At 40.9% G+C, this 27,402-nt stretch overlaps 1 long non-coding RNA gene across 1 annotated transcript; it reads right to left on the reverse strand.

Annotated features, from left to right (window-relative positions):
- Positions 1-13,302: 13,302 nt before the first annotated feature.
- LOC115411001 (uncharacterized) lies at positions 13,303-24,699 on the reverse strand. Its single transcript, XR_003934164.1, has 3 exons — positions 24,568-24,699; positions 20,080-20,173; positions 13,303-13,375 (listed from the first exon to the last, which is right to left on the reverse strand). It is a non-coding gene; the product is annotated as an uncharacterized LOC115411001 (long non-coding RNA).
- Between the last annotated feature and the right edge of the window lie 2,703 nt (positions 24,700-27,402).

The raw sequence follows: 27,402 nt of genomic DNA on the forward strand, positions 1-27,402 counted from the left end.
ACGTTCAATCAGCCTGTTTTTGCTTGTTTGTGCTGCGTAAAGACCAACTCTGAATCCTCTTTGGCCAAAACAGTGGAGCTAAAGTCTGACCACTCTGTTGAAATGAGACAACTGTTTCTCAGCTTTATCATTAAAGCAGACCTGTCTGTTTGAGAGAAATACAGCTGGCGGTCAATGCACTATGTCTGAGACGACTCACTCGACAACAGTTTCTTTTTCAGTGGCTTTAAGAGCAAATCTGTGCTGGCTTATGTCCTGTCACTGTACACGAACATGATCACAGAACAAGGTTTTTTTTTACCTGGCTAAAATATGCCTCCCTGTCGCACAGTTTTATGCAGGTACATTTGTGTTACTTAGGAGAATAGAAGGGGCTAATAAAGGGACAGTGAATAATAACAGCTAAAGCCGTGGATTGTTAGCAGTCATGTTTCTTACAACTAAAACACATTGTTTTCCAGACCCCTAGTGGGAAACGAGGAGCAGACTGAAGCATAGCTCTATTTCACTGTGGGAGTAATGTAAACTGACTGTGTACCTCTACCAGGATTTTACAAAGTTGATTTTACTCTGTGTCTGTGTTTTACACTTTGGCCTTATCACTGGCCTCATGTTAGAATGCTCCATGCAAACAGATCATTTTACGTAGCAAGTAGAGAATTTGCCACATTTTCTTGATCTTGGTAGTTTGGTAATAATAATGATAATCAATGGATTAGATTTATATAGCACATTTCTACGAATGCATACTCAAAGCGTGTACAGTGGATCCATTATTCATTCACTCACACATTCACACTCTGGTGGTGGTAAATTACACAGCTGCCCTGGGGCAGGCTGACGGAAGCATGGCTGCCAATTCGCGCCTACGGCCCCTCCGACCACCACTGTACATTTATACGCATTCATACACCGGTGTGAGTAGCAGCACTGGAGGCAAGGTGGGTGAAGTGTCTTGCCCAAGGACACAACAGTACATGACTATGACAGAGTGAGATCCGACCCGCCAACCCTTCGGTTATTGGACGACCCACTCTACCTCGTGAGCCACATATGGTATACAGCACTGCAGGTTCAGGGTAAGTATTAGGTTACTTACACCTGTAGGTAGATTTGTTTAGCAATCAGATGATATCCTTTTGACATTTCCCCTCCTCATGTTACACTACTATTTATCACATTTTCTTGTCTTCATCTGAGTGAATTGTGGATAGAAATATAACCTTGACATCCCTTCATATAAGAAGTACAATTACAGCCACATGGTTGTATGCCTCTAGAAACCACTTAAGTTTGGGTGTACACTCATTTACCTCCACCAGGAGGTATTGTGATCACTTTGCTTTGTGTGTGTGCGTGTTTGTTTGTTTTTTAGCAAGATAACTCAAAAAGTTATGGACTGATTTCATGAAATTTTCAGGAGATGTTGATACTGGCACAAGGAAGAAATGATTAAATTTTGGTGGTGATCGGGGGTGGCCCACTGATCTGCCTTGGTGGAGGTCTGCACTCTCCAAGTGCTTTTCTTGTTTCAACTGCCTTTGACAGGATACATTCAGGGTGGTTGTTTATGTCATGGCATTTATTTTCAGCCAGAGCACTACTGCAATTGCAATAATTTTTGGCCAACATCTTGTATTGATGAGTCAGACTGTTTTGTTAAGTCTTCTCCTTTACATCCCAAAGATTCTCAGTGTGGTTCAGGTCTGGACTATGTGGTGGCCAATCCATGGGTAAATGATGTCTTATGCTCCTGACTTTCACAATCTGATACTGATTAAGCATGGTATTTGTCATCTTGGAATATTTTAGTCTCATCAGGGAACAAAAAATCCCTGGTCCCAAGACCTGGTCATTCAGTACACTGAGGTTCAGCAGGACACATTACTGAACCTAGACCTGACCAACTTAACCAACCTCAGATCATAAAACTTCCCCCAAAGGCTTGTACTATAGGTACTAGGCATGATGGGTAATCACTTCCTTCATCTTTCTTCTGACCTTGATGTGACCATCACTCTGGAACAGGGTCAATCTGGAGTCATCAGACCACGTGACCTTTTCCCCCATTGAAATACAGTCCAATACTCACTACTCACTCTGTCAGTTAAAGGGTTAAAAAAACTTATCCAATGGAAGGATCTGAACTATTTGCCTTGTTAAATCCAGATGGTGACTTTTTTGGCCAGGCTGTGTATGAACATAAGACTTGGAATACATTTAGTAAAACATGTTTTTGTTGTTCAATGTCACCTCAGGTCTCACTATACTGATTGCATAGTTCCAGTGGAATACTTGCAGTCTGAACTAAGATTATTTGTTTTGAAGTATGGTATTGAAAAATATGTATAAAAATATTTTTGCAGAATATAATGATGTCACACTGAATTTGGCCTTTGCCTTGTGGACATAAAAATATTCTTATGTCGTTGCCAAAATTTTTGGTAAAAAACCACAAAAAACACTTTTGTGATGTCATAGCAACCTTCAGCTTTGTCAGCCAAATCCTAACTAAATAAAAATACTGAAAGTGCAAAAATTGTAATCCCATCCTTATTTTGTTTCACTGGAATGTTTGGCATTGAATGAAAATCCTTTCAGATGCTACCTAGTGGCCACCAGGTCTTTATTGGTGCATTTCAATGCTCAAGTGAAGATCCCAACTCAGCAGTCAATTTTGTAGTCTTCCATCTTGGCTAAAGGTGGAGGTTGAAGAATGGTGATGGTGCAAGTAGCCATAAGGTGGAAAATTTTAAGGTGTACTGTATGACAGCACGTGTCAGATTTCCTTGCTTGTAGCATCTGTTCTCAATAAAAAATATACAGTATGAAACAGAAATCACTGCCAAGTTGCACAAGGCGATTTCCACCTGCAGACTCCATTGTCACTGGACACATATTTTAGTGCACGCTTGTGGTTAGTCAGCCTCCATCCCCTTGACAGCGCTCACTCCTCCTCAGTGTCCCATCATATCGTCATCCTCAGTGTGTCGGTGACCCAGTACGTGGCCTTACTGCGGCCGTGGTGAATGAGACACGCGAGCAAGAAAGTAAGAGCTGGGCCCGGCGGAGCTGGGAAAACCATCATCTACCCCCAGAACACCCCTTCCACCACCCCACCCCACCATCGACCCATCCCTGCTGCTCCCCATATCCACTGAATCTAACAGCAGCTCTGAACAGCGGCTGATTGGTTTCATGTGTGTCCCATGCTGGGCCTGGATGACCTCATCACTCTCACACACATGTATGTTACATACAACGGCCACATGGTGTTTCTGTTTTTTTTCTGTATGGTTCTCTAAGTAAGAAGGCCACAATAACCCCACCTTATCTACAGTCTACATGCTGACTGTAGACATATAAATCCCCTTGAAACCTAAATACACATTAACTATGGAATTTAAGGTATTGTGTTTCTGTTCAAATTTGAAATATTGTCAGTTAAGGTACTGTGAAATTTATGACATTTTGGGTGTGGGTTAGCTTGACATTTATGTTGTTCATGATCCCAGTCAAAACCAAATTAACTAGCCACAGTTACCTGCTAAATAGCTACCTTGGTATCCATTCATTCACTCAGAGATGATCATATAATTTGCCAGCTACAGACAGTACGGCAATATGTGATGTAATATGTTACTAACTCATTAGCATATTATTTTACTACATCTACCATTTTGTTAACATGTTTTGCTCTGGAAATGGGGTAGCTCATGTTACTAGCTAGCTATGTGTCAGTTAGACCCAATAATGAGCTGTTTGTTGACTAGGTATTGTGCCAGTTATTAGGCCTGTAACGGTACACAAAATTTTTGGTTCGGTACGTTTTCGGTTTTCAAAGCCACGGTTCATTTTTTCCGGTTCGGTATGGGAAGAAAGAAAACCCCTCAAAATGTCTATTAATGCATTTATGAATTTTTTAAAACATTTTTCCCCCAATTTTTGGAGATAATAGAATATAGAAAAACAGGAATAATATAATTCTGCTGCTACAAATCAAATAGAAAATGAAATAAATTATTAATATTACTAAATGTATTTAAAACATTAGCATTGCACTTTTCCCTTGAAAGGTAGTTTCGAACAAACAAGAAAACTCTAATCACAGTTCTGTCAGTTCACATTCTGCATAGAAATAAAACAAAAATTCCACATTAAGTGCAATTTTAACAAGAGGGTAAACTGGTATTCTGTTTAAACAAACTGAAGAGAAACACTGACAACACAATGAACCAAATTATTTATTTTAGGACAGAGAACAAACTGTTTAGGACACTGTGTGTATTTGTGTGTGCCTGTGTGCACGGGGGATTTTTTTTTTTTTTTTTTGTCGGAGCCGGGGGGTAGGGGGGACGCGCAGTTATATACCTGGGGTGCGGTCCATAACTAACGTAACGAAAGCTGTCGTGAAACGAAAGTGAAACTTTACATACTTTCAACGTTGTATTTATTCCTCTATTATATAGCGTGCGTGACAGACAGACAGACAGACAGACAGACAAACAGACAGAGCTAGTGTAAGTGTTTTAGAACTACCGCAGTTCATAGGGGCCAAACAACGTCCGTCTTATTAACGCCTCTTTCCACATTGTTGTCTTTCACCAGGACCTGAACCGATCCAAACTGGACTGTAATGATGGTGGAGGGTCTTCAGTCCTTCCTTCCAGGTTCACATCATATTGTTGTTTTTTTTAACCTTATATCAACTGCTATTTCATATTTCGGTTCAGTGTGTGTTCCCTCAATATGTCCGTGTGAAACTTGCGCGGATTTAAAGTTCCGCATCGAACAACATCTTTCATTCTTTTTTCTTTTTCTCATCATACTGTGCCGTTTCGGTACAGCTGTGTACCGAACCGAACAGGTGCGTACCAAAACGGTTCAGTTCGGTACGTGTACCGTTACAGGCCTACCAGTTATGAATGCTTATTTTCACAATTTGTGGATGGTTAATAAAACACTCAACTGAGATATCATGCTCTGTTTTCCATAAGTTGGGATATAATATTTTTTTTTACCTCTTTTCATGAGATTATTGTGAAAATGTGATTTACTCTTGATAGATAAAGTGGAGCTAAGACTCAGTATGTAGTCATTGCACCGTGTCAAAGGTGGTGACTTATGTGTATAAATATGAATAAAATGAGGAATGTGTCTGAAAACAAAATTATTCCAAGTTTATGGGTAACAGTGTATATACATTTGTACTATTTCAAAGTGAATGTCCAGAGGCTTAAAGGTGCGGGAGACGTTTGTCACCAATTTTTCATCAAATCTGTAAAACCCCAATCATAGCCTTTAGTATCACGAATCCGTAAGTCTTTCTGTGATTACTCACCTGAATGTCTTACCTCACGGTGAACAATTTCGAAGTTTCATCCACCATAAACAAACCGTGTGTTTACAAACAGAGCTGGGAGGGAACTCGGGCATCTTTGGAATTTTGTTGCGACGTGCATTGTGGAAACGGAGGTTCGCGCAACCGCCTGGCAGCGGCAGTGCAGCCATATGATATTACATGGATGAAACAAACACGACACGGAAACGACTGAAACGGAGTAAACGGAACTCCGCCTGGCAGCTGCAGCAATCATGACGCGGAAACGGCTGGAGTTCCGCTTCCCTCCTGCTGTTTCCGCATTTCAGCCGTTTCCATGTCATGTTTTTAATATCATATTACAAATATAATATCATATGGTTGCGCTGCCAGGCAGCTGCACAAACCTTTGTTTCCAACAATGCACATTGCGACAAAATTCCAAAGATGCCCGAGTTACCTCCCGGCTCTGTTTGTAAACACATGGTTTGTTTATGGTGGATGGCACTTCAAAATCGTTCACCATGAGGGAAGAGATTCAGGTGCGTAATCACAGAAAGACTTACGGATTTGTGATACTTAGGCTATGACTGGGGTTTTACAGATTTGATGAAAAATTGGTTACGAAAGTCTCCCACAGCTTTAAACTCAGTGGATTAGAGTCGCATGGTGTCCATGTGTCCCCCCTAGATCTCTCACTCTCTCTCTTTAACCCCAACTGGTCAAGGCAGATGACCATCCTTCAGGAGTCAGGGTCTGCTTGTTCAGTTTCTGCCTGTTAAAGGAAGTTTTTCCTCACCACTGTCACCAAGTATTTGCTCCTGGAGGATTCTGTTGGGTTCTGTAATTGGCTTGAGAGTCTGGTTTCGATCAGCTCTATATGTGAAGTGTTATATGATAACTTTTGTTATGATTTGACGCTATATAAATAAAGTTTGATTAATTGATTGATTGAACACTGAACACTTGACTTCTTTTCCAGAGTCTCTGTGTTTTATCGCCTGACAGGTTTTCATGGATCATATCTGGATCTGCTGCTGTGGTCCTGCTTCTCTTCTGCCTCCATCATCATTAATCATTCATCCATATAGTTGTGATAGTGTTTATTATATAGTTACAAAACTGGTAGAGGTTTTTATTATAAGTACTAACAGATACAGTAGCAGTATATCCACTGTTAATACTTGTATTTGCAGTAGTAGTATTAACAGTTATGGACATTTGTTCTAGCTATTGGTAATTATACCAGCACCAGCTGCTTTAGTTTTAACCAGTTCTAGTTCAGTTTGCTGTGCATCCTTGTGTCTCCCCCATTTCAGCTCCCCCAATATCTCACTCGCTCTCTCTTCCCCAACTGGTCAATGCAGATGACCATCCTCCAGGAGTCGAAGTCTGCTCAAGGTTTCTGCTTGTCAAAAGGAAGTTTTTCCTCGCCACTGTCATCAAGTGTTTGCTCCTGGAGGATTCTGTTGGGTTCTGTAAATTGGCCTAAGAGTCTGGTTTCAACCAGCTCTATATGTAAAGTGCTATGAAATATTTTTGTTGTAATTTGGCATAATATAAATAAAATTTGATTGATTGATTGACTGATTGAACCATCAAATAAAAAACAAATACCTCTCTAACTGTCCTGCTGTCTTTTCACAATACTAACAGCTTATAACACATTTTTGTACTGTATCTAATACATACGAACAGAGAAATGAATTTTCCATTGAGCATGTTATGCAGCATCACATTAAGGTTAACTCGAATATTTCTGTTAAGTTACTAAGTTGAATACATCCACTGTTTTTTTTTTTTAATTTCCATGCTTAAAGGTAGGGTGCGAGATGTTTTCCTGGTGATATACTGCTTAAAATCGCCTTCACACCCCGATTACAACCAATTAACTAAATGCTGGCGACACGGTGGTGCAGTGGTTAGCACTCGTGCCTCACAGCAAGAAGGTCCTGGGTTTGATTCCAACACCAGTTGATGGGGGTAGGACCTTTCTGTGTGGAGTTTGCATGTTCTCCCCGTGTCTTTGTGGGTTCTCTCCAGGTACTCTGGCTTCCTCCCACCATCCAAAGACATGCACTGATAGGTTAATTGGTTAATCTAAATTGCCCATAGGTGTGAATGTGAGAGAGATTCTTTATGTGTCAGCCCTGCGATGAACTGGCGAAATGTCCAGGGTGTACCCCGCCTTTGCCCATAAGTAGCTGGGATAGGCCCCAAGCGACCCCCGTGACCCCAGTGAGGATAAAGCGGGTTCAGAAAATGAATGAATGAATGAATAATTAAATGCTCTAACACAAAAATTTAAAAAAATTAGTCACCTGTGGAATGGACAGGACTGAAAAAACACCATCCAATCATTTTGAGCGATTAAACGGTGATTGAATGGTGATATGTCTATCAAACTCAACTGCCATTTGCCCCCCCCACCCCTTCTTGAATGAATTGTGCGTTCTCAGAGGCTTGGAGCGCTTGTACAGGAAGCGAAGCCAGAGCCAGAGCTTGGCTATATTAGCTATACTAGGATGGAAAGTTCACCAGCAAACTGTTTGTCACTAACATAAATCACTAGGAAATGTAACATTAGTCAGATAGGTATGAACTGGGGCTGTTCTGTAAGAGCGGGGGTGTTGGAGGAGATTGAATGAGGTACACAGATCTGCAAGCTGAAGCCGTAGTCGGTGTGGGAGCCTGAGCCGGGGCCGTACGGGGCCGGAGCCTCAGCCAGGGTTGGAGCCTGAGCTGGGGCTTTAGTGGGCGTCGGTGCACAAGCCAGGGCCGTATGGGGCTGGAGCCAGGGCTGGGGCCGGTGCCGTAGCCGTAGCCAGCATCGGAGCCCGCGCCTCAGCTGGAGCCGGAGCTGGGGCCGGGCCGGAGCCGTAGCCAGCATCGGAGCCCGCGCCTCAGCTGGAGCCAGGGCTGGGGCCGGGCCGGAGCCGTAGCCAGCATCGGAGCCCGCGCCTCAGCTGGGGTCGGAGCTGGAGCTGGGCCGGGCTCTGAGCTGGAGCTGGAGCCGGAGCTGGGGGCCATAGCTGTAACCGGGCCGTAGCCTGAGCCAGGGCTGTTATGGGGCTGGAGCCAAAGCCTCAGCCAGCGAAATTGTTGCTGTGCAGTGCTTGTGAACCCTCGGGAACAAGCATTGTGCGTGGCCTTCAGAGGAAATGTCTGAAGAAAGGGGTTTGGACTTTTGAATTGAGTAATTTCAAAATGAAGCTTGCTCGAACCGTTTTTCTAAGATCTCGTACCCCACCTTTCAATACATGTGCATTACCACTGATAGTGTGTCGTTCCCATCGTATCATGCAACACACTGATATATCAGCAGGAAGTGGTTGATGTTCACTGCTGTCTATCAGTGGCTAATGTTCTATCAAATATGTTGTTTTATCAGGGTTCCTCTGAATTTTACCTACCCTGTTTTTTCAGTCTCTGATCAGTAATAGGGAAACTGTCAAATTATAACAATAAATAAAATCCCCCACCTTATATGACTTGAAAACAGCAGTATGACATTCATTATTACATTTCAGTAGCCTATTGTAAGCCTGATGTGGCTGCTGTTTGAAATTAGACCATTTTAGTGTTTGGATAATCTTTGTGCTGTAAATGAACTTTGTCCCTACATGTTTATTCTGTCCTCTGACTGTTACTAAAGGTACACTCTGTATCCTGTTATTTTCTGCAAAAATTACTTAATTACTTCATTGAGATCGTTAAACTTTCATCTAGTCTAATTTTATTTCAATAGCAATAACAACTACTTCGATCAAGTTAAAGGCTCGAGAGTCTGGTTTTGACTGCTCAATATGTAAAGTATCATGAGATGACTTTTATGATTTGGCACTATATAAATAAATTGGATTGAATTGGATTGAAAAGAACAAGTTTGGATAAATATAATACAATTTCCGGCCATTTTCTAAATCAATGCAGACAAGACTAATCTCTAAATAATAAGTGATGTTGATCAGTGATCCTGTGTGAGACATAAGCCCTCTCACAGCTCCAGACACTCACCGTAAAGGGCTTGGCTGTTCCCTTGTCGTCCTTGCCTGATATGATTTTGGCATTTTTCCTCGTTTTCCCTCAGTCTCTCAATTGATGGTGGTTTCACAAACACAACGAAGGGCTTGAACTCAGCTGTACGCAAGGTTTGATTGTCTAAAGAGCCAGAAAAGAGGAATAAATATGAATGTAAAAGCAAAGAATAAATGAAAACCAGACAAAAACAGGGAAACTAGAAACAGGAAGAAAAGACAAATGTAACTGCATAGTGAATTGACATGTCTGCAGAGGACTTTAATCTAAAAATATATACAAACCACCGTTCACTAGTTCTCACACACCTCAGTTTCCTGGGAAAGAACACCTTCATTTACAGGAAAAGAAAGTCTTACATTATAAGAATTATAATGACCTCCACATTTGGTTCATTTCTTCTTCTCATCAGTATGATGTTAAAGCTATACCGTATGATGTGGCATTTTTACACTTTTGTCATCTTAAAATGCTCCTAATAAGCATGTGTCAAACTAAAATGTAAAAGAAATCCACCAGGTATTGAAACTCAAAAATGTTTAATTCTCATATATTGCTCATATTTCTGATAAAATTCTGACCAATCATTTTATTTGGTCCGAATGAAATAATTGGCCGACCCTGGCTGAGCCTCCTGTCAATCAACCTTTACCACTGTCCCGCATCCGATCCATTACCACCGTCCCGCATCTGATATGTGTACCTCTGAATCTGATGCTTCACTTGCGCTGCTCCTCTTGGCACTGACCAGTCTCCTGTCTGGGGATTTGAATGGATAGGACTCAAATGCACATGTTGAGGGGAAAAAACAAATTTATTAACAGAAACAACAACCAAGGGGAACAAACAGGAGTCCGGTGAATGAAGGATGGAGATACAGTCCAGGAGTCAGGTGTACTGGACAGACAGGTCTGCCCAAAGCTCAGCTTTTATGACCCTGGGACTCATACAGGCACATGAACTTGGTGTCACACAATGTAGGATGATGTAGGATGATAAATGAATTATAACTATTATATATATATATATATATATATATATATATATATATATATATATATATATATATATATATATATATTTTAGAATCTATAATATAATATTATAATAATATATATTTATATATATTATATATATTACTGGGCACCTCATTGCCCAGGTGATGAGGTGCAGTGAAGACACTGACCCCGTGCTGCACAGATCAGACCCTTAAATACAGGATCTACTGATGAACAGGAGCCCAGCAGGTGGATGATGTATCTGATTGCTGAAGGAGGGATCGGTGGACACGCCAAAGTGGACTGGACCTCTGCCTCCACCTCCGCTTCCACCGCACGCATCAGGTGACAGGAGGAGAGCATCAGAACTCAGGCAGGGAGAAGCGGGCGGGGCTTTGGAGGGAGGCGAGTTGATCATGTTCAGATTTTTACTAAGAGCTGTGAGAAATGCCACATCGGTAGGTATAGCTTTAATATATGACTTTGTGCAATGCAAGACACAGACACTGTTTCCATCAAATTTCAAGCTCTCATTTACTCACACTGTGGCAGAAATACTTACATTTTTTAACACTGGAAACCGAAATTCATTGTTTTTGATAACATAACTTAAACCTAACCTCTGGTCATAATGTAAGAATGAGATGATTCATAAAGAAGTCAACCAGGTCATTATATAAGAGAAAACAAAGGTTTTTGACTGGTAGTGTACATTTCTGAATGAAAGTGAAAATGTCAGAATCTGAGTTTAGTTTGCTTTGAAGCTGTTAGTCAATTAGACAAACAGCAGTACGTGTCCCATATTTTTGGAGTCTCTAAATATTTAATGGTCATTAAAAATAATTTGAGAAATAATCCGAGGATGAATCAATACTGGTGTTTGGACTTTATACACAACTTTTTTTTCCACACTGTTCTGCAGACTTTCTTAGATCTTTGCACCAAATACACTAAATGTGACATTTGCCCATTGTCCATACATGTTGCAGTAGTATATATGTTACATTACTCTCATGTTTCATGAGGATCCTTTGGCATACTTAAAAGGTCATGAAACCATGATGTTTTGCAGCTGAAGTGTATGGGTGGATGTATGTGCATATTATAGCAAAGTCACATTTTTCAGCTTTTTTTCTTTGATGACAGTTGCTTGAAACAACAGTAATCCAGTCCTTAAGAGGTGGAAGGGAGGTCAGAGGTGGTTAGTGGTGGCGTCGGGCTGTGGGCCCTCCTCTGGAGCTGGCGTTGGGATGACGGTTCTTTTCTGTGCTAAAAGACAGTGGGTTCAACCCACAACTGATAGGACAAGGGATTAGAGACCCAAAGGAGAAGAAGGAGAGGAACCACTGGAGGCATTGAGTGCAGCTTTCATCAGCAGCTCATCGAGCCAGCATGTGGGAGCACATGGCATCCGTCTGCCATAAGTTATGGTGGAGTGTGAGCTCAGAGAGGAGGTGGGGGAGGAGGACTGGATGAAAAAAAACATGTATGGATGCCAAATACAAACAAATAAAAAACATATATGAATGCACACCTAGAGGTAACCTCTGGGACTGAAAGATGAAGCCGACACATAAGCAAAACCTGTAGTTCCTCTCATGGCCTCCATTGATGTCCATGTTAAAATGCCCAATTTTACAGCAGGTTTATAGCAAAACAAATGGCAATTTTGGTTTCTATAGTAAATTTACATATTCACATAGTGAGTTGTTACATAACTCACCTGATTAAATGATATTAAGGCTTAAAGTTATGAATTATTAAAGGAGTGGCTTCTTTGAATGACATTGAGTTTATTGAGTTGGACACAAGCATCTGTTCATTCAATATTGTTTAGTTTTCCTGACAGACTGTAGTTGCAGCTGAAAAGTGACATTAACAAGACCATCATAGGAACCTGTCATGTATTTTACTTAATTATAATATGTAACCTGTTAGTATACCTCAGCTACATTACCTAAAGTTAGGATTAATTTGTCACTGAATTACATCAAAGAATTAAAGGGGTGAAACTGAAGCTTTTTTTTTTAATACTTTGTGTACTGCATATAAGATGTGGACAGAGGATTTGAAATCACTCAGTGTTTAGTAAAGTGGTGTTTTGAGGACAGTAGTTTGCCTCTTGGCTGTTGCCATGATGGCTTTTTGGACAATGAAGTGACTATATTTGGACAAAATGGGCAGTCAGTGTTAGTCAGTTTGTGGTGTTCAGATTAGCTTGGGGAGCTTCACACAGCTCCACATTCTCTTCCACGTATCGCTTCTGTTTTCAAAGAAGAAAACCAAGATGGCAAGATTCGAGACATCAAAACAGCAGTGCACAAACCAATGGGTGACATCACGAAGGCTTCCAATTTCCAATTTTTATATACAGGTTGTAATATACATGTATCCACTCAAGCTTTCTCTCACAGTCCTTTAGCCAAGGGATCTGGGACTGACTTTCATTGCCACTCAGGCCCGGGTGGTTTTGAAAACATGCCAGGGTAATCTATATAATGGCATATTTGTGCCTGTGTGTCATTATCCACTGAGTAAAAACAAACAGAGAAGAGCTTGCGGGGCTAGAGGCTGGCCGATACAAGCCTGACCCTGGATAATGGGAATCGTGCTCGGGGTGTTTTGTCGGGCTTCAGTGACAAACTGGCCATTTGTGCGGTATGTCTGATCGCCACCACCCAGATACACAAGCCAAAGAGGAAATCTTCAAATAGAGGAAATTAGCAGTAATTGCTCCCTCAAAATGACACCCTTTAAAAGTCACTTTGGTAACCCAGTAAGCAGCCAAGGCTTGAGAAGAAGAGAGATGCTTGAGATAGCTGGGGGTAGAGGTGCTGAAGATGAAAATGCAGCCAAAATAAGGGATGGTGAGGAAGATTGGGATGCAGGGATGGGTTTGTGTTACTCACATGGGCTGGACAATCCAATAAGCACACTTTGTGCTTAGAGAGAACGGAGAGTACAGAATCCAGACTTGTCCCATTAATAATTCCCTTTGTACTCGCCATACTCGATGAACCTGAGAGGTGGGATGGAGAGAGACTGAGATGAGAAGATACCTGAGCAAAAGAAAACACCTCTGTGATAGTTTGTGCAGGGATTATGTCTAATGTAAGACTAATGTCCCCTGGGAGTAACATTGAGATCTTGTTGTAATCTGTGTCAGCACACTCCAAGGATCCATCTGAGAAATAATGATATATAAAAACCCAACAAATCCACAGAGACAGGAGGATTATTCTTTCAACGCTGACAGATCTGAAGATAGCATTTTTTTAGCACAACTTAAAAACCAGACATTTTGGCTGAGTGTGTTTTATATAATCTCCTACATTTCAATCAGTAACACCTGTTGTTCCAGAGAGACCACAATATCCCTGAACGCCAAAAGTGTCCCCCTTTAATCCAGGAGGGGGTTTAGCCAAGCAAGCAAACAAACACTTCCACATAAGATAATCTTGCTCTTTTCACAGCAATCAGCTGTCATTGTGACAGAAAAAAGCAAAACACTGTATTTGTAGCTGAAAACAAGGAGGGAAAAAAGGCAACTGAGTGGAGTAACGACATGGAAAGAATTTGGACCTAATAAGAGTACGCTCCAGTCTGTCCACAATGAGTGTCAGACTGCCACGGTGTGACTGATTGCCATGTATATCACAGGTTTTATGGTAATTGCCCATGTAAGAATGTTTTACTCAGGGGTTTTTTGTTTTTAATGTGGGGGATTAAGGCCCTCCAAACTCTGATTGGTTATGGGAATTCATTTAACGAGCTTACAGAAATCTGTGTTTAACCTTTTAAACACTTTTCATGTACATTTCACTCACTGTTGGAGTGGGGGTTGGCAACCAACACATGCACAAAACAACACAAGCAAGCCACCTATCCTATCCTCCTGGAAGAGAGAGAGAGAGAGAGAAAAAATAGGCAAGACTTTACTTTGCCACAGAATATTAGGACTGATATCTATAATCCTATTATATTATATATGTATATACACACACACACACATACATATGTGTGTATATATTATATCTATATATATATCTGTGTGTGTGTGTGTGTGCGTGTGTGTTTGGTTCCATTTTATTTATTTATTTATTTTTACATTTTTTTCTCTTCTCTTTCCCTTCTTCATCGTTATTATTATTGTTATTATTATTATTGTTATTGTCATTATTATTACAATCAATCAATCAATCTTTATACAGCACGTTTCATACATTGAGGATGTAGCCCAAAGTGCTTTACATATAAGTTTAAAATCAACCCCCCCCCCCCCCCCCCCACCCCCACACACACACACACACCACACACACAAGCACACATACAATTAAAAAAGACTGACTGAGCACGAGGAGGACCAGAAAGTAAAAGAGGAGGAGGAGGTGCTGTCTCAGGGAGCCATCTGCACCAGGAGGCAGCCACCGACCTCGGCAACCTGGCGCCAGTGACACAGTGCCACATCCTGACCACTGAGAGAGGGCCAAACTGACACCACATCGTGGCGGCAGGTACCCCCACCCACCAGAAAGGAGCAGGACTCCAGGGAAGGAAGGCGCCACAGCCACCAGAGTCCATCGCTGCCCCCCGGTGCGGAGAGCTCCCTCGGATGAAACACTGAAGACTATAGATAAGAAACATTAAAAAGATAAAAAAAACAAAAGCATTGATTTAAAGAATCTAAATATAAGAATGCATGTAATATAATATAAATATTAAACCTTAAATGATAAAACAGAGGCATTGGTTAAAGAATCCAAATATAAGACATAAATATATAAATTATAATATAACTATAAACATTAAAAGGATAGAACAGAAGCTTTGGTTAAAAGTCACATTAAACAACAAAGAGAAGTGGAAAGTTCAGATATAAGATAGAAGGGGCATTAGGTTAAAAGCCAAATTAAAGAGGTGGGTCTTGAGCCTGGTTTTAAAAATGTCTACATTCTCTGTGGCCCTGAGGTTCCCTGGGAGGCTGTTCCATAGGCGAGGAGCATAATGCTGAAAAGCTGTCTTGCCATGAGTTTTTGTGTTAGCTTTGGAACAAGTAAAAGGCCAGTGCCAGAGGACCTCAGGGTCTGTGAGGGTTCACATGGTAAAAGCAGATCTAAAGATAAGAAGGAGCGAGACCATTAAGACATTTAAAAACTATTAAAAGGTCTTCGTCAGCACTCGAGTGGCTGAGATCTGGAGAGGTTGAAGTTGTGAAATTCTATCTTTGGGAAGACCAGAAAGCAGGGCCTTACAGTAGTTCAATTCTACTGGAAATAAAAGCATGCATCTCCGTGTTGGCTCAAGAGAGAACTGGACAGACTCTGGCTATATTCTTAAGGTGATAAAAAAACCTGTTTTTACGATGGATCTAATATGTGAGATAAAGTGAGCTCAGAGTCAAAGATAACGCCCAGGTAGACCGCTAACTAAAACTTCAGTTTTGCCCTGGTTGAGCTGCAAGAAGTTTTCTGCCATCCAGGTTTAATACCTAAAATACTGGTAAAAAGGGCATCAAATGGCTGAGTGTCTTCAGGAGACATGGCAATGTACAGCTGTGTGACATCAGCATAGCTGGTGCAGTTGATACCATGTCTCCTGATGATAAACCCAAGTGGGAAGTATATATAGGTTAAAAGTATGGGGCCTAAGATTGAGCCTTTGGGCACACCCACATCTAATTTCATGGATCGCTGAAGAGCATGGTCAAACTACCAAAAATTTCCAATCTGTGAGATAGGATTGAAAACCAATTACAAACAGTACCAGAGAGGCCCAACAGGTGTCTCAGTCTATTTAAAAGAATTGGGTGATCTACTGTATCAAAAGCAGTGCTCAGATCCAGAGCACCAGGATGAGATCTGTGTGAGTCCAAGTTGCACCGAGATCACTGACGATCTTTAAGAGAGCTATCTCTGTACTGTGATTAATCCTAAAACCAGATTGATATTTCTCTGAAATGGTATTTTTATTTAAAAAGTCATTCAATTGATTAAAAACAATGTTCTCTAAAATTTTACTTAAAAAACTTAAGTTGGATATGGGTCTGTAGTTATTAAAAGTGTCAGGGTTCAAATTGCTCTTCTTCAGAAGGGGCCTCACCACTGCCGTTCTAAAGGCAGTGGGAAAGGTGTCCATCTGATGAGAGCAATTAACAATGTTTAAAAGCTCGCCTTCAAAGGATCCATAAAATAACATAAAAAGTGATGTGGGAATTGGGTCTAAAAGGCAGTTGGTTGGGTTTACTTGGGAAAAACTCTACCAAGTGTCTTAGCAACAATCAGGACTGTCCAGTGTTTCTTCAGGTAAAAATAGACCCTCAGTCTTATTAAAAATGGTCTCCTGGACAGGTAAAATGCTGGATCTAATAAATCGATTTTGCTACTGAAGTGGTCTGCAAAACTTTCACACAAGGAGTCAGTTGTGGCAGAGTGTCTGTTGATATCCGGGTTGATTAAATGGTCAGTTGTGGAAAAAAGGAGTTTGGGATTATTTTTATGGGAAGAAATGATATTAGCAAAATATATGTTTCGTGCTTGTTTCACTGCCTTGTTGTATGCTACTAATAATATTATTGTTATTATTGTTATTATTATTATTATTATCATCTTATTAACACCGGTAAACTGATATCAAGATTATACCTTATAATTGATATTTTGGTTTATTTTATTTTGTTTTATCTTATGGTGTAGATTTTTTTTTTTTTTTAACAATGGCAGTAAATTGTATCCTATATATGTTTTGTTGCTGTTTTGAGCTAAAAGAAGCTCTGATTGCTGCTGGGACTTCTAAGGTTAGGTAAAAGGTACCTTGTGGTTTGAATGGAGTGGGTGTGGCACCTTGTTTGGGAAGATGCGTCGGCAGTTTGGGGTAAGTTTATTTGTACTTTTGTTTTTGTGTTTTGTTTTAAGCTTTGTACTTGGTCCTCAGATGTCATTTAAAGGGTCCCATGCATTTATTTTTATTTACCCCAATGTCACAACAATTTAATCATAGTAGTCCGCCACCTAATACTTGGGGGTGATTTTAACTGTTGGCTTGGTCAGTTCAATTGCTCCTCTAATACACAGTAAACAGTCTAGTTCTGCTAAAGTTTTAAAGCTTTTCTTAAAGACTTTGCTATCATAGATACTTGGTGTTTTTTCAATCCCACATGTAGAGAATATACTTTTTTCCCCCAGTCCATCACACATACACTGGTATTGATTATTTCTTGCTTGATAGCAGGTTCATACCATATATTCGCTCTTGCGTCCACAATGCTATCGTTATTTCAGATCATGCTCCACTGACTTTGGATTTGATGATGGGTGGTCAACTTAATTATATGATTAAGCTTATGATGGAAGAATAGGGCAAAATGCATAAATCAGAAATAGTGTACATGTGTCAGAAATGGAACAACTTCTACTTCCTGGATTTAGCATGTTGATGAAATATATTGATCTAAGTTCATCAGCTCCATCATGTCTCAAATGTGGCTGAAATACTCGAGATGGGTGATCCTGTGAATGTTGAAAGGTTAAAAGTCGATACCTTGCAGCATTCTGCATTATTTGCTATCAGAGGAGAGGGCACATAAATCACAGTGAGGCAGACCAGTGGAGGATAAGCTATATAGGCAGATGGATTGATGCCATTTTGACACAGAACAGGGCTTCCCTTGGGAAAGTTGTTCATACTAAACACACGTTGTTGTGGCTCCAATTCCAGCAGACCTTTTATTTAACGTTTGTGCACAGAGCACATTGTTTCTGCTGAATGCAATGAGGCATAACGCAAACAAGTTCATCTCACTCCTCATCTACTTTGCTGCCTTGTAATTTCGGAGTGCAGTGTCCCACGCATCCACCCCACATCACAGCTCAGTCACTCACCCCTGCGACTCCCTGAAAAACATTGCATGCCTCGACCTACACCACAACACAGCCTAAATATACAGCCCCCCTTCCTTTCTGCTTTCTGCATGCTCTGACACTCTATACGCACTTGCTGCCTCAGGCTTCCCTCTGTTGTATGTCTGTGTGTGTGTTTGCGTGGGTAAATATTTTGCATCTGCGCCCAACAGTATATCTTCACCCCCCTCTTCCAGCTCGTGTGAGACCAGCAGAAAGGCATCAATCATTCGTATGACTATTACAACTTGCATTTCAATTTGTTGGCCACAAAATGTTGAGGCGGGCCCGTGGTGTGGCTGTACTTGTAGGAGAGTGCCTCAGGAAAAGCAGGAAGCAGAAACAGGAGGCCTCAGGGCCAGTGTCTAGAGCTCTTTACCAACACAGAGCCCAGCCCTGTCAACACCGGCTCACACTCAGTTACAGACACGCATAGACGACAGTGGGGAGGCTCCATCTGAACTGTGGCTGCAAGTGTGGGTTCACTCAGACAACCACAGTGCCTCTAGTGGCTCAAACAACAGCACTGGTACTGGAGATTCAACTGTGTTTTATTTGCTTTTATGGGGCTCTACAAACCAAATTGTTTGCTACTAAAAGCTGATGATTTTATAACTTGTCTGTTTCATTTCAATGCCTTTATGAAGCACTTTCTAACATAGTCAAAGAGTGCTCTGTTGCTGCGGATTATTATGTTAACATGCTAAGAAAGATTACGTACACTTTGAAAATATTTAAGGAAGTGCAACATATAGTCCTGAGCCGATAAGGCTAAGTCTAAGTTGATTATTGAGACAGTCTGTTTATTTATTTTTTTTTTGTGGTTTTATTAATGATTTGCACTACTGATTCAAAAAAAGAATAAAAAAAAAAAACTGGAAAAAATATAGACACGTGTCAGACATGTCAGTGTCAGATGTGTCAGATATTTTTGGGTAAATTATACATTTTCCAAATAGTATGATCGTTATGAGAGTGTAGTTTAACCAAGGTTTCTGTATGTCATAAGTTATATTTTAGGCTTTTTTAGACCTGACCTAGACCAGAGTTAGATGCACTAGGACCAGCCTGATGAGGTGAGTACTGAGTTAAATCAGATGTATTTGGTGGCCTTTTACAGAAGCTTTTATATTTGTGACTTCTCATGTCTTACTACCCAAAGTTCCAGATTTAACTTGTTTTCTTGCATAAGAAAATGAGCAACATTTCATTGAGTATGCATGCACTGCATGAAAGTAACAGAATTTTTTTTTTAGTTATTACTTCAAGAAGTTGACGCCACATTAGCCCACAATCACATTATATCACAGCAGCTGGTTGTGCTCTGATAAATTCTGACCAGGCTGAATACTTTGCATTAGTGCTTATTGCTTCCATGTTAGTTTGGTTTTGTCTTTTTGTTACTGTGAACCGATACTATTTTTCCCCCAAAAAATATATTTTTAATTGAGGTTGAAATAAACAAACCTTAAGGAAAGTAGCAATAAGTTTGTAACTCTAAGATGTGGAATTAATTTTGAATGAGCAGAAACCCAGTGTGATGTTGCCCTAAACAGACTGTGATACTGCATCATGTTTCCAAGTTCTCCATTTGAGATACTTTTATGGTTTTTTCCGACTCAAATGGTAAAAAGCATTTGGTGAGGTAAGGATGTCTTTGTTATGCAATCTTCTGTGTGCTCCTCACAAAATAAGCAGACACAAGTTATAAATGCAGATCGTGTCTGTAGCTACTGTTTAAAGGGGAAAGGATATAAAGTTAAAAACAGATGACTGTGCCTGTCTGTGTTCTACGTCTGTGTTCCTGACAGCACCAGCAGTTCCCTACTTGTTGTTGTGGATATCCGTCTCAAAAAGATGTTTGGCGATGAAGTGGTATTCAACGCCATCGTTCTCCTGGTTCTTCTTGGCCCGAGTTGTGTCTGTGAGAGAGAGAGAGAGAGAGAGAGAGAGAGAGAGAGAGAGAGAGAGAGAGAGAGAGAGAGAGAGAGAGAGAGAGAGCGGAGAGAGAGAGAGCGAGACAGAGAGAGAGAGAGAGAGAGAGCGAGAGAGCGAGAGACAAGAGAGAGAGAGACAAAGAGAAAGAGAGAGAAAGAGCGGGTGAGAGAGAGTGAGAGAGACAGAAAGAAGAGAGAGAGGGTGAGCAGAAAGAAAGGAGTGATTACCTCAAACCCACTGTCTGACTCACTGTTGGGGCAGAAACCATCTGAACTGAGCCCCTATTAACATCACTGCAAGTCTGAGACACCATGCCAACCCTTGTATATATTATTGTGTAATAGTACTATAAAATACACAACCTGTAGCGCTGCCGCACTAAACTCAGACACTTAACTGAAATTCAGTAGAGGTTTACTGTGCCTTATTAAATTTGTCTCTTGTAATGTGGCTGCAATGCATGTAGAAACAGTAGCTATGGCATTAGCCGTCATGTTAGCTGCTGTGGGGTAATTGAGTTTGGGAACTCTCATTAACATCAAGTCCCTATGTTTACTTGGCTATAAACCTATAGCCCTGTTGTAAAATGAACAGTGGAGGTGGCACGTGGGAGGAACGTGAGCAGGCAGCGCTTGGTGGACCCGGAAAGGTCAGGGAGTGCTTTGAAAGGTCAGAGGGCAGAGGTGTACACCCGTCAAGATGCTCCCAGGCAGCTCCAAAACAAACTATGAAACTTTTATCACCTGCAAACACAAACTGCCAAGTACTGCTTCCCTCTCCTCCTCTGAGCTGCTCATTTTCATCAGCATGTGTTGAGGCCTTGCCCTCGTCGTGGACAGATGCCTTTCTTTCATTTGCTCCAGACTCAGATTCTACAGGGTTCATGGAAAACCGATGGTGTGATTTATACAACGTGTCACTCGCTTGAGAAGGAGAGACAGCCATAAATCTGAGCATGGTGGAAGAAGACACTGAAGAAGATCAATGACTTTCTGTCATCATCCCCAGACAACAGTAGGAAAAACACGAGGGAAAGGCCAGAACAGCCTTGTCATAAGATAACATATACTTATGCCTTCCATTCAGAAATGTGTATGACATGGTGCCAAGCAGCCTCCTGGTAGTCAGACCCACACCATCGACCATGCATTATTTTGGCATCTGCTTTGTGGTACAGAAAATAATTACAGTGCAACAAAAGAATGTGCATCCGTTCATTCCCAAATCATGGAAAATTTCAGTAAGCTGGACCGGACTCAACATGTTTAACCCCCCCGATTCTAATGGCTTACTGCAAATGTTCTTTGTGTTTCTTAGACGGCTGGTTTACATTTTACAGCGACAAGTGAAAAAAACAAAAAAAACCAAAACTCAACCAGGGCCACCACAAGTCGGTGGTCTCCAAAAGCTCCGTTTTTCAAATTAACAAAAAAAAAAGAAAAAAAAAGAAAAAGGTAACGCTCTCAGGCTTAATCCAAGACAACAGCAAGTGTTAAACACATCCATGTGTCCATTGGCAGTAATCAAATGTTAAAAAAAGAAGAGTGAGACGAGATACTTTCCGAGTCTCTTTTCCTCCCAATGAGAGCCAGGACTTGTGCCATACGTCTTCTATATGGGTCAGAATCAGGGCTGTCTGGGCTCTATTAAACACAGCATCGCAGGTCACATTTGAGAACAATTAACAGGCCTTGTGGAAAAAAAAGAAAGTCCCCACCGATGGGTTTTTAATACCAGGGACATTTTCAAGTGTCAGACTTTGACTGGGACACATCCATTATGCCACATGGCATGTAACAAACACGGCAATTAATATCAGTGGCCTGAAAATTTCCTTAAACTCTTGTTGCAGTTTTCCTCCAAGCCCCAGATGGCAACTCTGCAATTACTAGTGCCACTGCCCAGCTTTAATGTATAAATCAAAAGATTTATTTGTCTCAACATGTTGGCTTCAGAATGTGAAAAAAATAAAAAGCAAATTTTGGAGAGGCAGTTGTTTGCAGAGCTGGACGGAGTTCAGAATTATGGCAAACTGTCTTTTGGTCCTTATAAGATGGAGAAATACACAGTAAATAGAGAGAAACTGAAAAAAGAATAAAGCAAGGAGAGCGAAAAGGCACCGGTTCCAATTGATGAAGCAGTGGAATGGCATGTCTTCAGGAGGCAGAAAAACTTGGTTTCATCACTCGGAGTGTGTCAGGGAGGCTGTGAAAAGCTGACAATTACACAGGAGGAGAACTAACCGCCTAGGCCTGGACAGGACCATCTACCAGGGAGGAACGGCTGACCACACAGTCTCCAGCACTGTGGGAGTGTTACACTGGACCATCGCTCACGCAGCACATACACTGTAAAAACTAGACCAGAGTGAGTAAGTTATACATCCTTCAACTAAAGTGATTATTTTGATTTGTTGCTTTAAAAGAAATTCACAGGGTGCACCAGTGCACTGTCAGAATCTGATCTGGTATCTTATGTGCTTAACAGTTTCTTTCAGAATGTATTTCCAGTGTGATAGTCTCGGTCGACAGATGTACAAGAGGGAGCGAATGGATACAGAGGAAGAGACGGGGAGTCAGCTTATCCCCATAACACCACAGCTGGAAGTCAGTTAGTTAGGGTTTAGGAAGGGCCCATTCTGCACAGAACAGCTGCTTAGCAACAGGTACATCATGAAAAACTGAACGTTTACTCTACAACTTTTTTTCTATTTAGTTTATTTGTATCTCAGCCTTTTATCTGAGAATGTTGACATTGTTGTGCTGGCAATTACAGAAATTCTGAGACCTCACTTATATTACATGAGGACTCTGGCAATGTCCTCTTATGATATAGGATGAAGAAAAAAAACTTCCTGATCTTTGGCTGAATATGTGGCATTCTTCTGCAGAAAATAAAAGAAAATATAGACAAGAGTCTGTACATACAGTATTTCAATGAAGAAATGTGCATTTTAATAAAGACATTAAGATAAAGATTTGAAGACAAAGCCACACAATGGCAGTTGGTAAAGCTTTATGATAAGAATGCAAATCATAGCTCGTATCCTCAGTAATGTATGACTTATGATGATTCAGTACATGAAATGCATGATTAACGGTAAATGCAAGATGTATCATAAATTCCTGTTGCTCAGCATGAACTGATGATCATGTTACTGTGGCTTTACTTATTTGATCATCAATTATACATTAATTTATTAAATGATAAATAGACCACAAAATTAGCTGGACACCACAAAAGTTCAGTTTACGGCTTTGGATCAGTCTCTCTCTTAAACTGTAGTATCTGACATGTCATTAGAGGAAAAGTTTACATGTTGCTGCAAATCCTTAAAGTAGCACCACAAACCTACCCACAGAATGGACAAGTGTAAATAAAATACATTAAATGCTAATTACTGAACTTTATCAAGAAATAAGTGTCACATGAAGGCACCACGACTTGATCATCAGTTCATGGTGAGCGACAGGAAAACATGATGCATCTTGCAATAATTCATGCATTAAACCATCATGACACAAGTCTTATTTAAATATAGGATTTGTACATTTTATTTTATGCGGAATTTCATGAGCCAAAACTTTCTAAAACAGTTTTCTAGCAGGAATAAAACACGTGCAAAGAAGTTAAGTCAAACTACAGTCAGATTAGGTGATTGCAAACTTCCAAACCTGTGCCTTTTTGTGGCCGAGTAACAAAACAGAGTACACGCTCCCCAACAAATGTTGCTGTCTTTAATGAGGTATATTGTGTAATTATGAGGAAGGTGATATCAATCAACTGTAATAAAAAACAAACAAGAATGTAAATGCATAATGCTAGAAGTGAATTTATGTTCTGTCAAGGTAAGAATAAAAGTGCTGAATTTTAGATTTTGCAGTTGTGTAAAGCGCTGTAATACGGCATTTCAGTTCAGACTGCCACTTCCATACAATTATTTTATAATAAGTATAGGTACAGTTCACAGTACTCACGTACTTAAAAACATTGACAAAGATCTCACATTAAAGCTACTATAGCGTTTGATACCGGCTGTCTTCTTATGGGAAAAGCATAAAAAGGACTGAGAATGCTGATGGTATCTTCATGTTCACAACCATGCACATTAGATTGCTCCGTGTAACTTGTGGTTAGCATCAGACTGTCCAAACCTGCCGTGGAGATCTAAAACTGGTTAGACATTTCTGTCAGTACATTGTGAGGTATCCTGGATGTGGAACCAGTTGTTCCCTAGGTCAAACTATACAAGGTAAAATAATCAAATTCTGACTCCTGATACAAACCAGCGGACTACGTCAACCATATCAGGCTGCAATCCTGTAGTTTAACCATAGCCTTAAACAGATAAGACAAGGAAAAGATAAGGAAAACATACGTGGGATGGTTACACTGAAGTGCTGGGGGTCTGAGATCAATAGTTTCCTCTTCAGCTCATTCATACCAATGCCTGTGGGTCCTGGAAACACAGAAACAAAACACAGAAATGAGGAAAGTCATCACTGTTCTCAGATCAGACCACAAATGATGAAACAATGTCTGTGATGGTGTTAGAATCAGAAAATGACGCATGTATTCCAGAAATGACACTCCATGTACATACCCAAACCCTGTCAATGTCATCTTCACTAACAAAAAAAAAAAAAAAAAAAAATACACTGACCATACATTGGCTTTTGCTTCTCTACAAAGCCTATTTTATCCTTAGACCAGTGTGAAATTTAAAAGAGACAATTTTTTCAGTGTTTTGTTATATAATAATAAATCAATCTACCACAGTGTGTAAATAATTACATATGCTATGAAAACTACAGGCAACCCAGAGAAAGCCATTCGAACACAGAGAATCGATTAGGGCTTTTAACCAGCGCTTCCTCTTTGCAGTCTGGCATAACATTAAACCCTCTGTTATATGGGACATCACACTGAAGTCAGTTTATACAGAGCAGCTGGATTTTCCATCACCGATGAAATGATTGAAAGAAGCAAAAGTAGGAGAGAGATTGACTGTAGATTGATTTATCAGTGGCTTCTTTATAGTTTGGAACGGTATACACACTGATTTGTAGAAGAAGTCACTGGATGAACATCCCACTCCCTCAGACTGTTAAAACTGTCAGTCTCTTTTGTTGTGGTGGTTGTTACCCGGGTGCTACATCATCCTAATCTGAACCGACTGGCATCAGTGTCTTCAAACAGACTGGACACCAAATCAGTTTTAGAGTTACAAGTGCAGCGGCTGGGCTTTTCAGTGTTTTACCGCAGCTTCTGCAGTGTGTGGACAGTAGGAGACAACGCTTGATCTGGGCTCGAGATTCCTCGCATGCCTAACGTTCTGGGCAGGCACTACAATCGCATTGGACCCTATTGGAAATTCATTTCTCCAGGCAAATGTGTTTAGCAGGCCGCTCCTCTAAAACAAACGGACAATGAGTTCACTCAGTGAAGCGGATTAGGTGGAAACAGAGAGGGGGGGGGCAAAGAGAGGAGAAAAAAATAGAAATAGACAAGCGCACTATTTTTAAGAGAAAACCACTCCTGTTTCCTATCGTGCTGCTGTTCTTCTACATTTTGTCAGGTCTGAGGCAGGAAGGTACAGGACTGATCCACATCCTTATATAAGGTGCGGACAACAAGGCTCTTTTAAGTGCAATTTCTGAAAACTGGCAGCGTTTACACACAGACAAATTCACACCCTGTGCTGTTTGGTCTCCAACACATGGCCCAGTCCGACTGCTGTAAGTGATAATAGCCGTTTCCTCAGTGCTCGCCTGCACACTACTGTGAATTTGAGAAGAAACCGAGAGGAAAAAGAGAAAAATACCCGACCCTCTCTGGACTGACGACACGAGGCATTCTGTGGTTACCATCTCACATAAACAAGCACATGGCCAAGCAAAGACAGCAATCAATCTTAGCTGGGGAGAAGGAGTTTTTCAGTAAAGGGGGGGGAAATAAGAGTCTAGAACCAGGAGGTTTGAGAGCCGGAGTGATTTATTAAGATGAGGAAATGGAGTTCATTTTGAATATGTTTTGGGAGTGCGGGAGGAATGCAGCGGCTGTTTGAACAAGACTGCAACCTTGTGTTCTTGTAGGTGTCGGAGGTGGCAGAGTGTGGTAATAGAGGCTTTTTTACGGGCCTTATTGCAGCGGTCCAGTCCGGCAGACTTCCATATGGGCCTGTTTGCAAGAGTTTGAGCGTGGATATGGGGGGGTGGGGCACGTGTACAGGGGACCAGTGGGGCCATTTGTGCTACCCTCCTGCTCACTCGTAAAAACATTTTCACCTTGTACATCGTTCCCTTGCTCGCCACTTGCGATATCAATGATGCATGCAGGCCTCATTCAGAATACCTCAGATGGCGATTAAAGCCGATTCCAGCTGCACCAGTGCCTGTCCAACAGGCCCACCACTGGGTCTTTTACAAGCATTAGCATTGCCCTCTGGTCCCATTCACCTTTAACATGCCACCTCTTTGTGCATTGTTTGTTTTTAACAACACTCTAATACAACAGCAATTTAATAAATGAAGTGAATGATGCAATAAAAGAAGTTGTAATTCTACCAACATTTTTGGATGACGCTGCTGTATTTGCATGGTGTTTATGTGTTTTTTCTCTCCCTCCGTCTGTCTCTTTTGCTGGTACTCATAGCCTCATAGATTGATGTGCCAGTAAAAGTGTCAGACTGCATTACTGCACTCATTAATGGAAGCTGCCTCCAGTATTGCCAGCTTAATAACTTCCAGGTCAAAGTTTGAGTGCATCGACTGCAGCGTGTAGGGTGAGATGAGCTCGGGCCCAGGACCCCGGAGCTCTGACCCGGTCTGAAACCTCCAAGCCTACGTCCAAGCTTAAAATGATGCTTTGATACTTTGTTTGCCAACTAGTAAATATACTATATATTCTGGTTTTGGACTGATGGTTAGACCCACTGCAATTATTACCTCCTGATCTCAGTTATTCAGATGAATGAGTGATCATTGTACATAATCCGTAAAATGGTTCCCATTCATCAGTATGTAAACTGGATGAAACTCATAGAATGGTCGCCATCTCCACACCAGTCTCACCATCATTTTGTTGCATTCGCCTTAATACTTGAGTACTTAAAGCTGCGGGAGACTTTCATTACCAATTTTTCATCAAGTCTGTAAAACCCCAGTCATAGCCTATCACGAATCCGTAAGTCTTTCTGTGATTACTCACCTGA

This window comes from Sphaeramia orbicularis, chromosome 20, assembly GCF_902148855.1.
Source record: "Sphaeramia orbicularis chromosome 20, fSphaOr1.1, whole genome shotgun sequence".
In the NCBI taxonomy this organism is placed as follows: Eukaryota; Metazoa; Chordata; class Actinopteri; order Kurtiformes; family Apogonidae; genus Sphaeramia; species Sphaeramia orbicularis.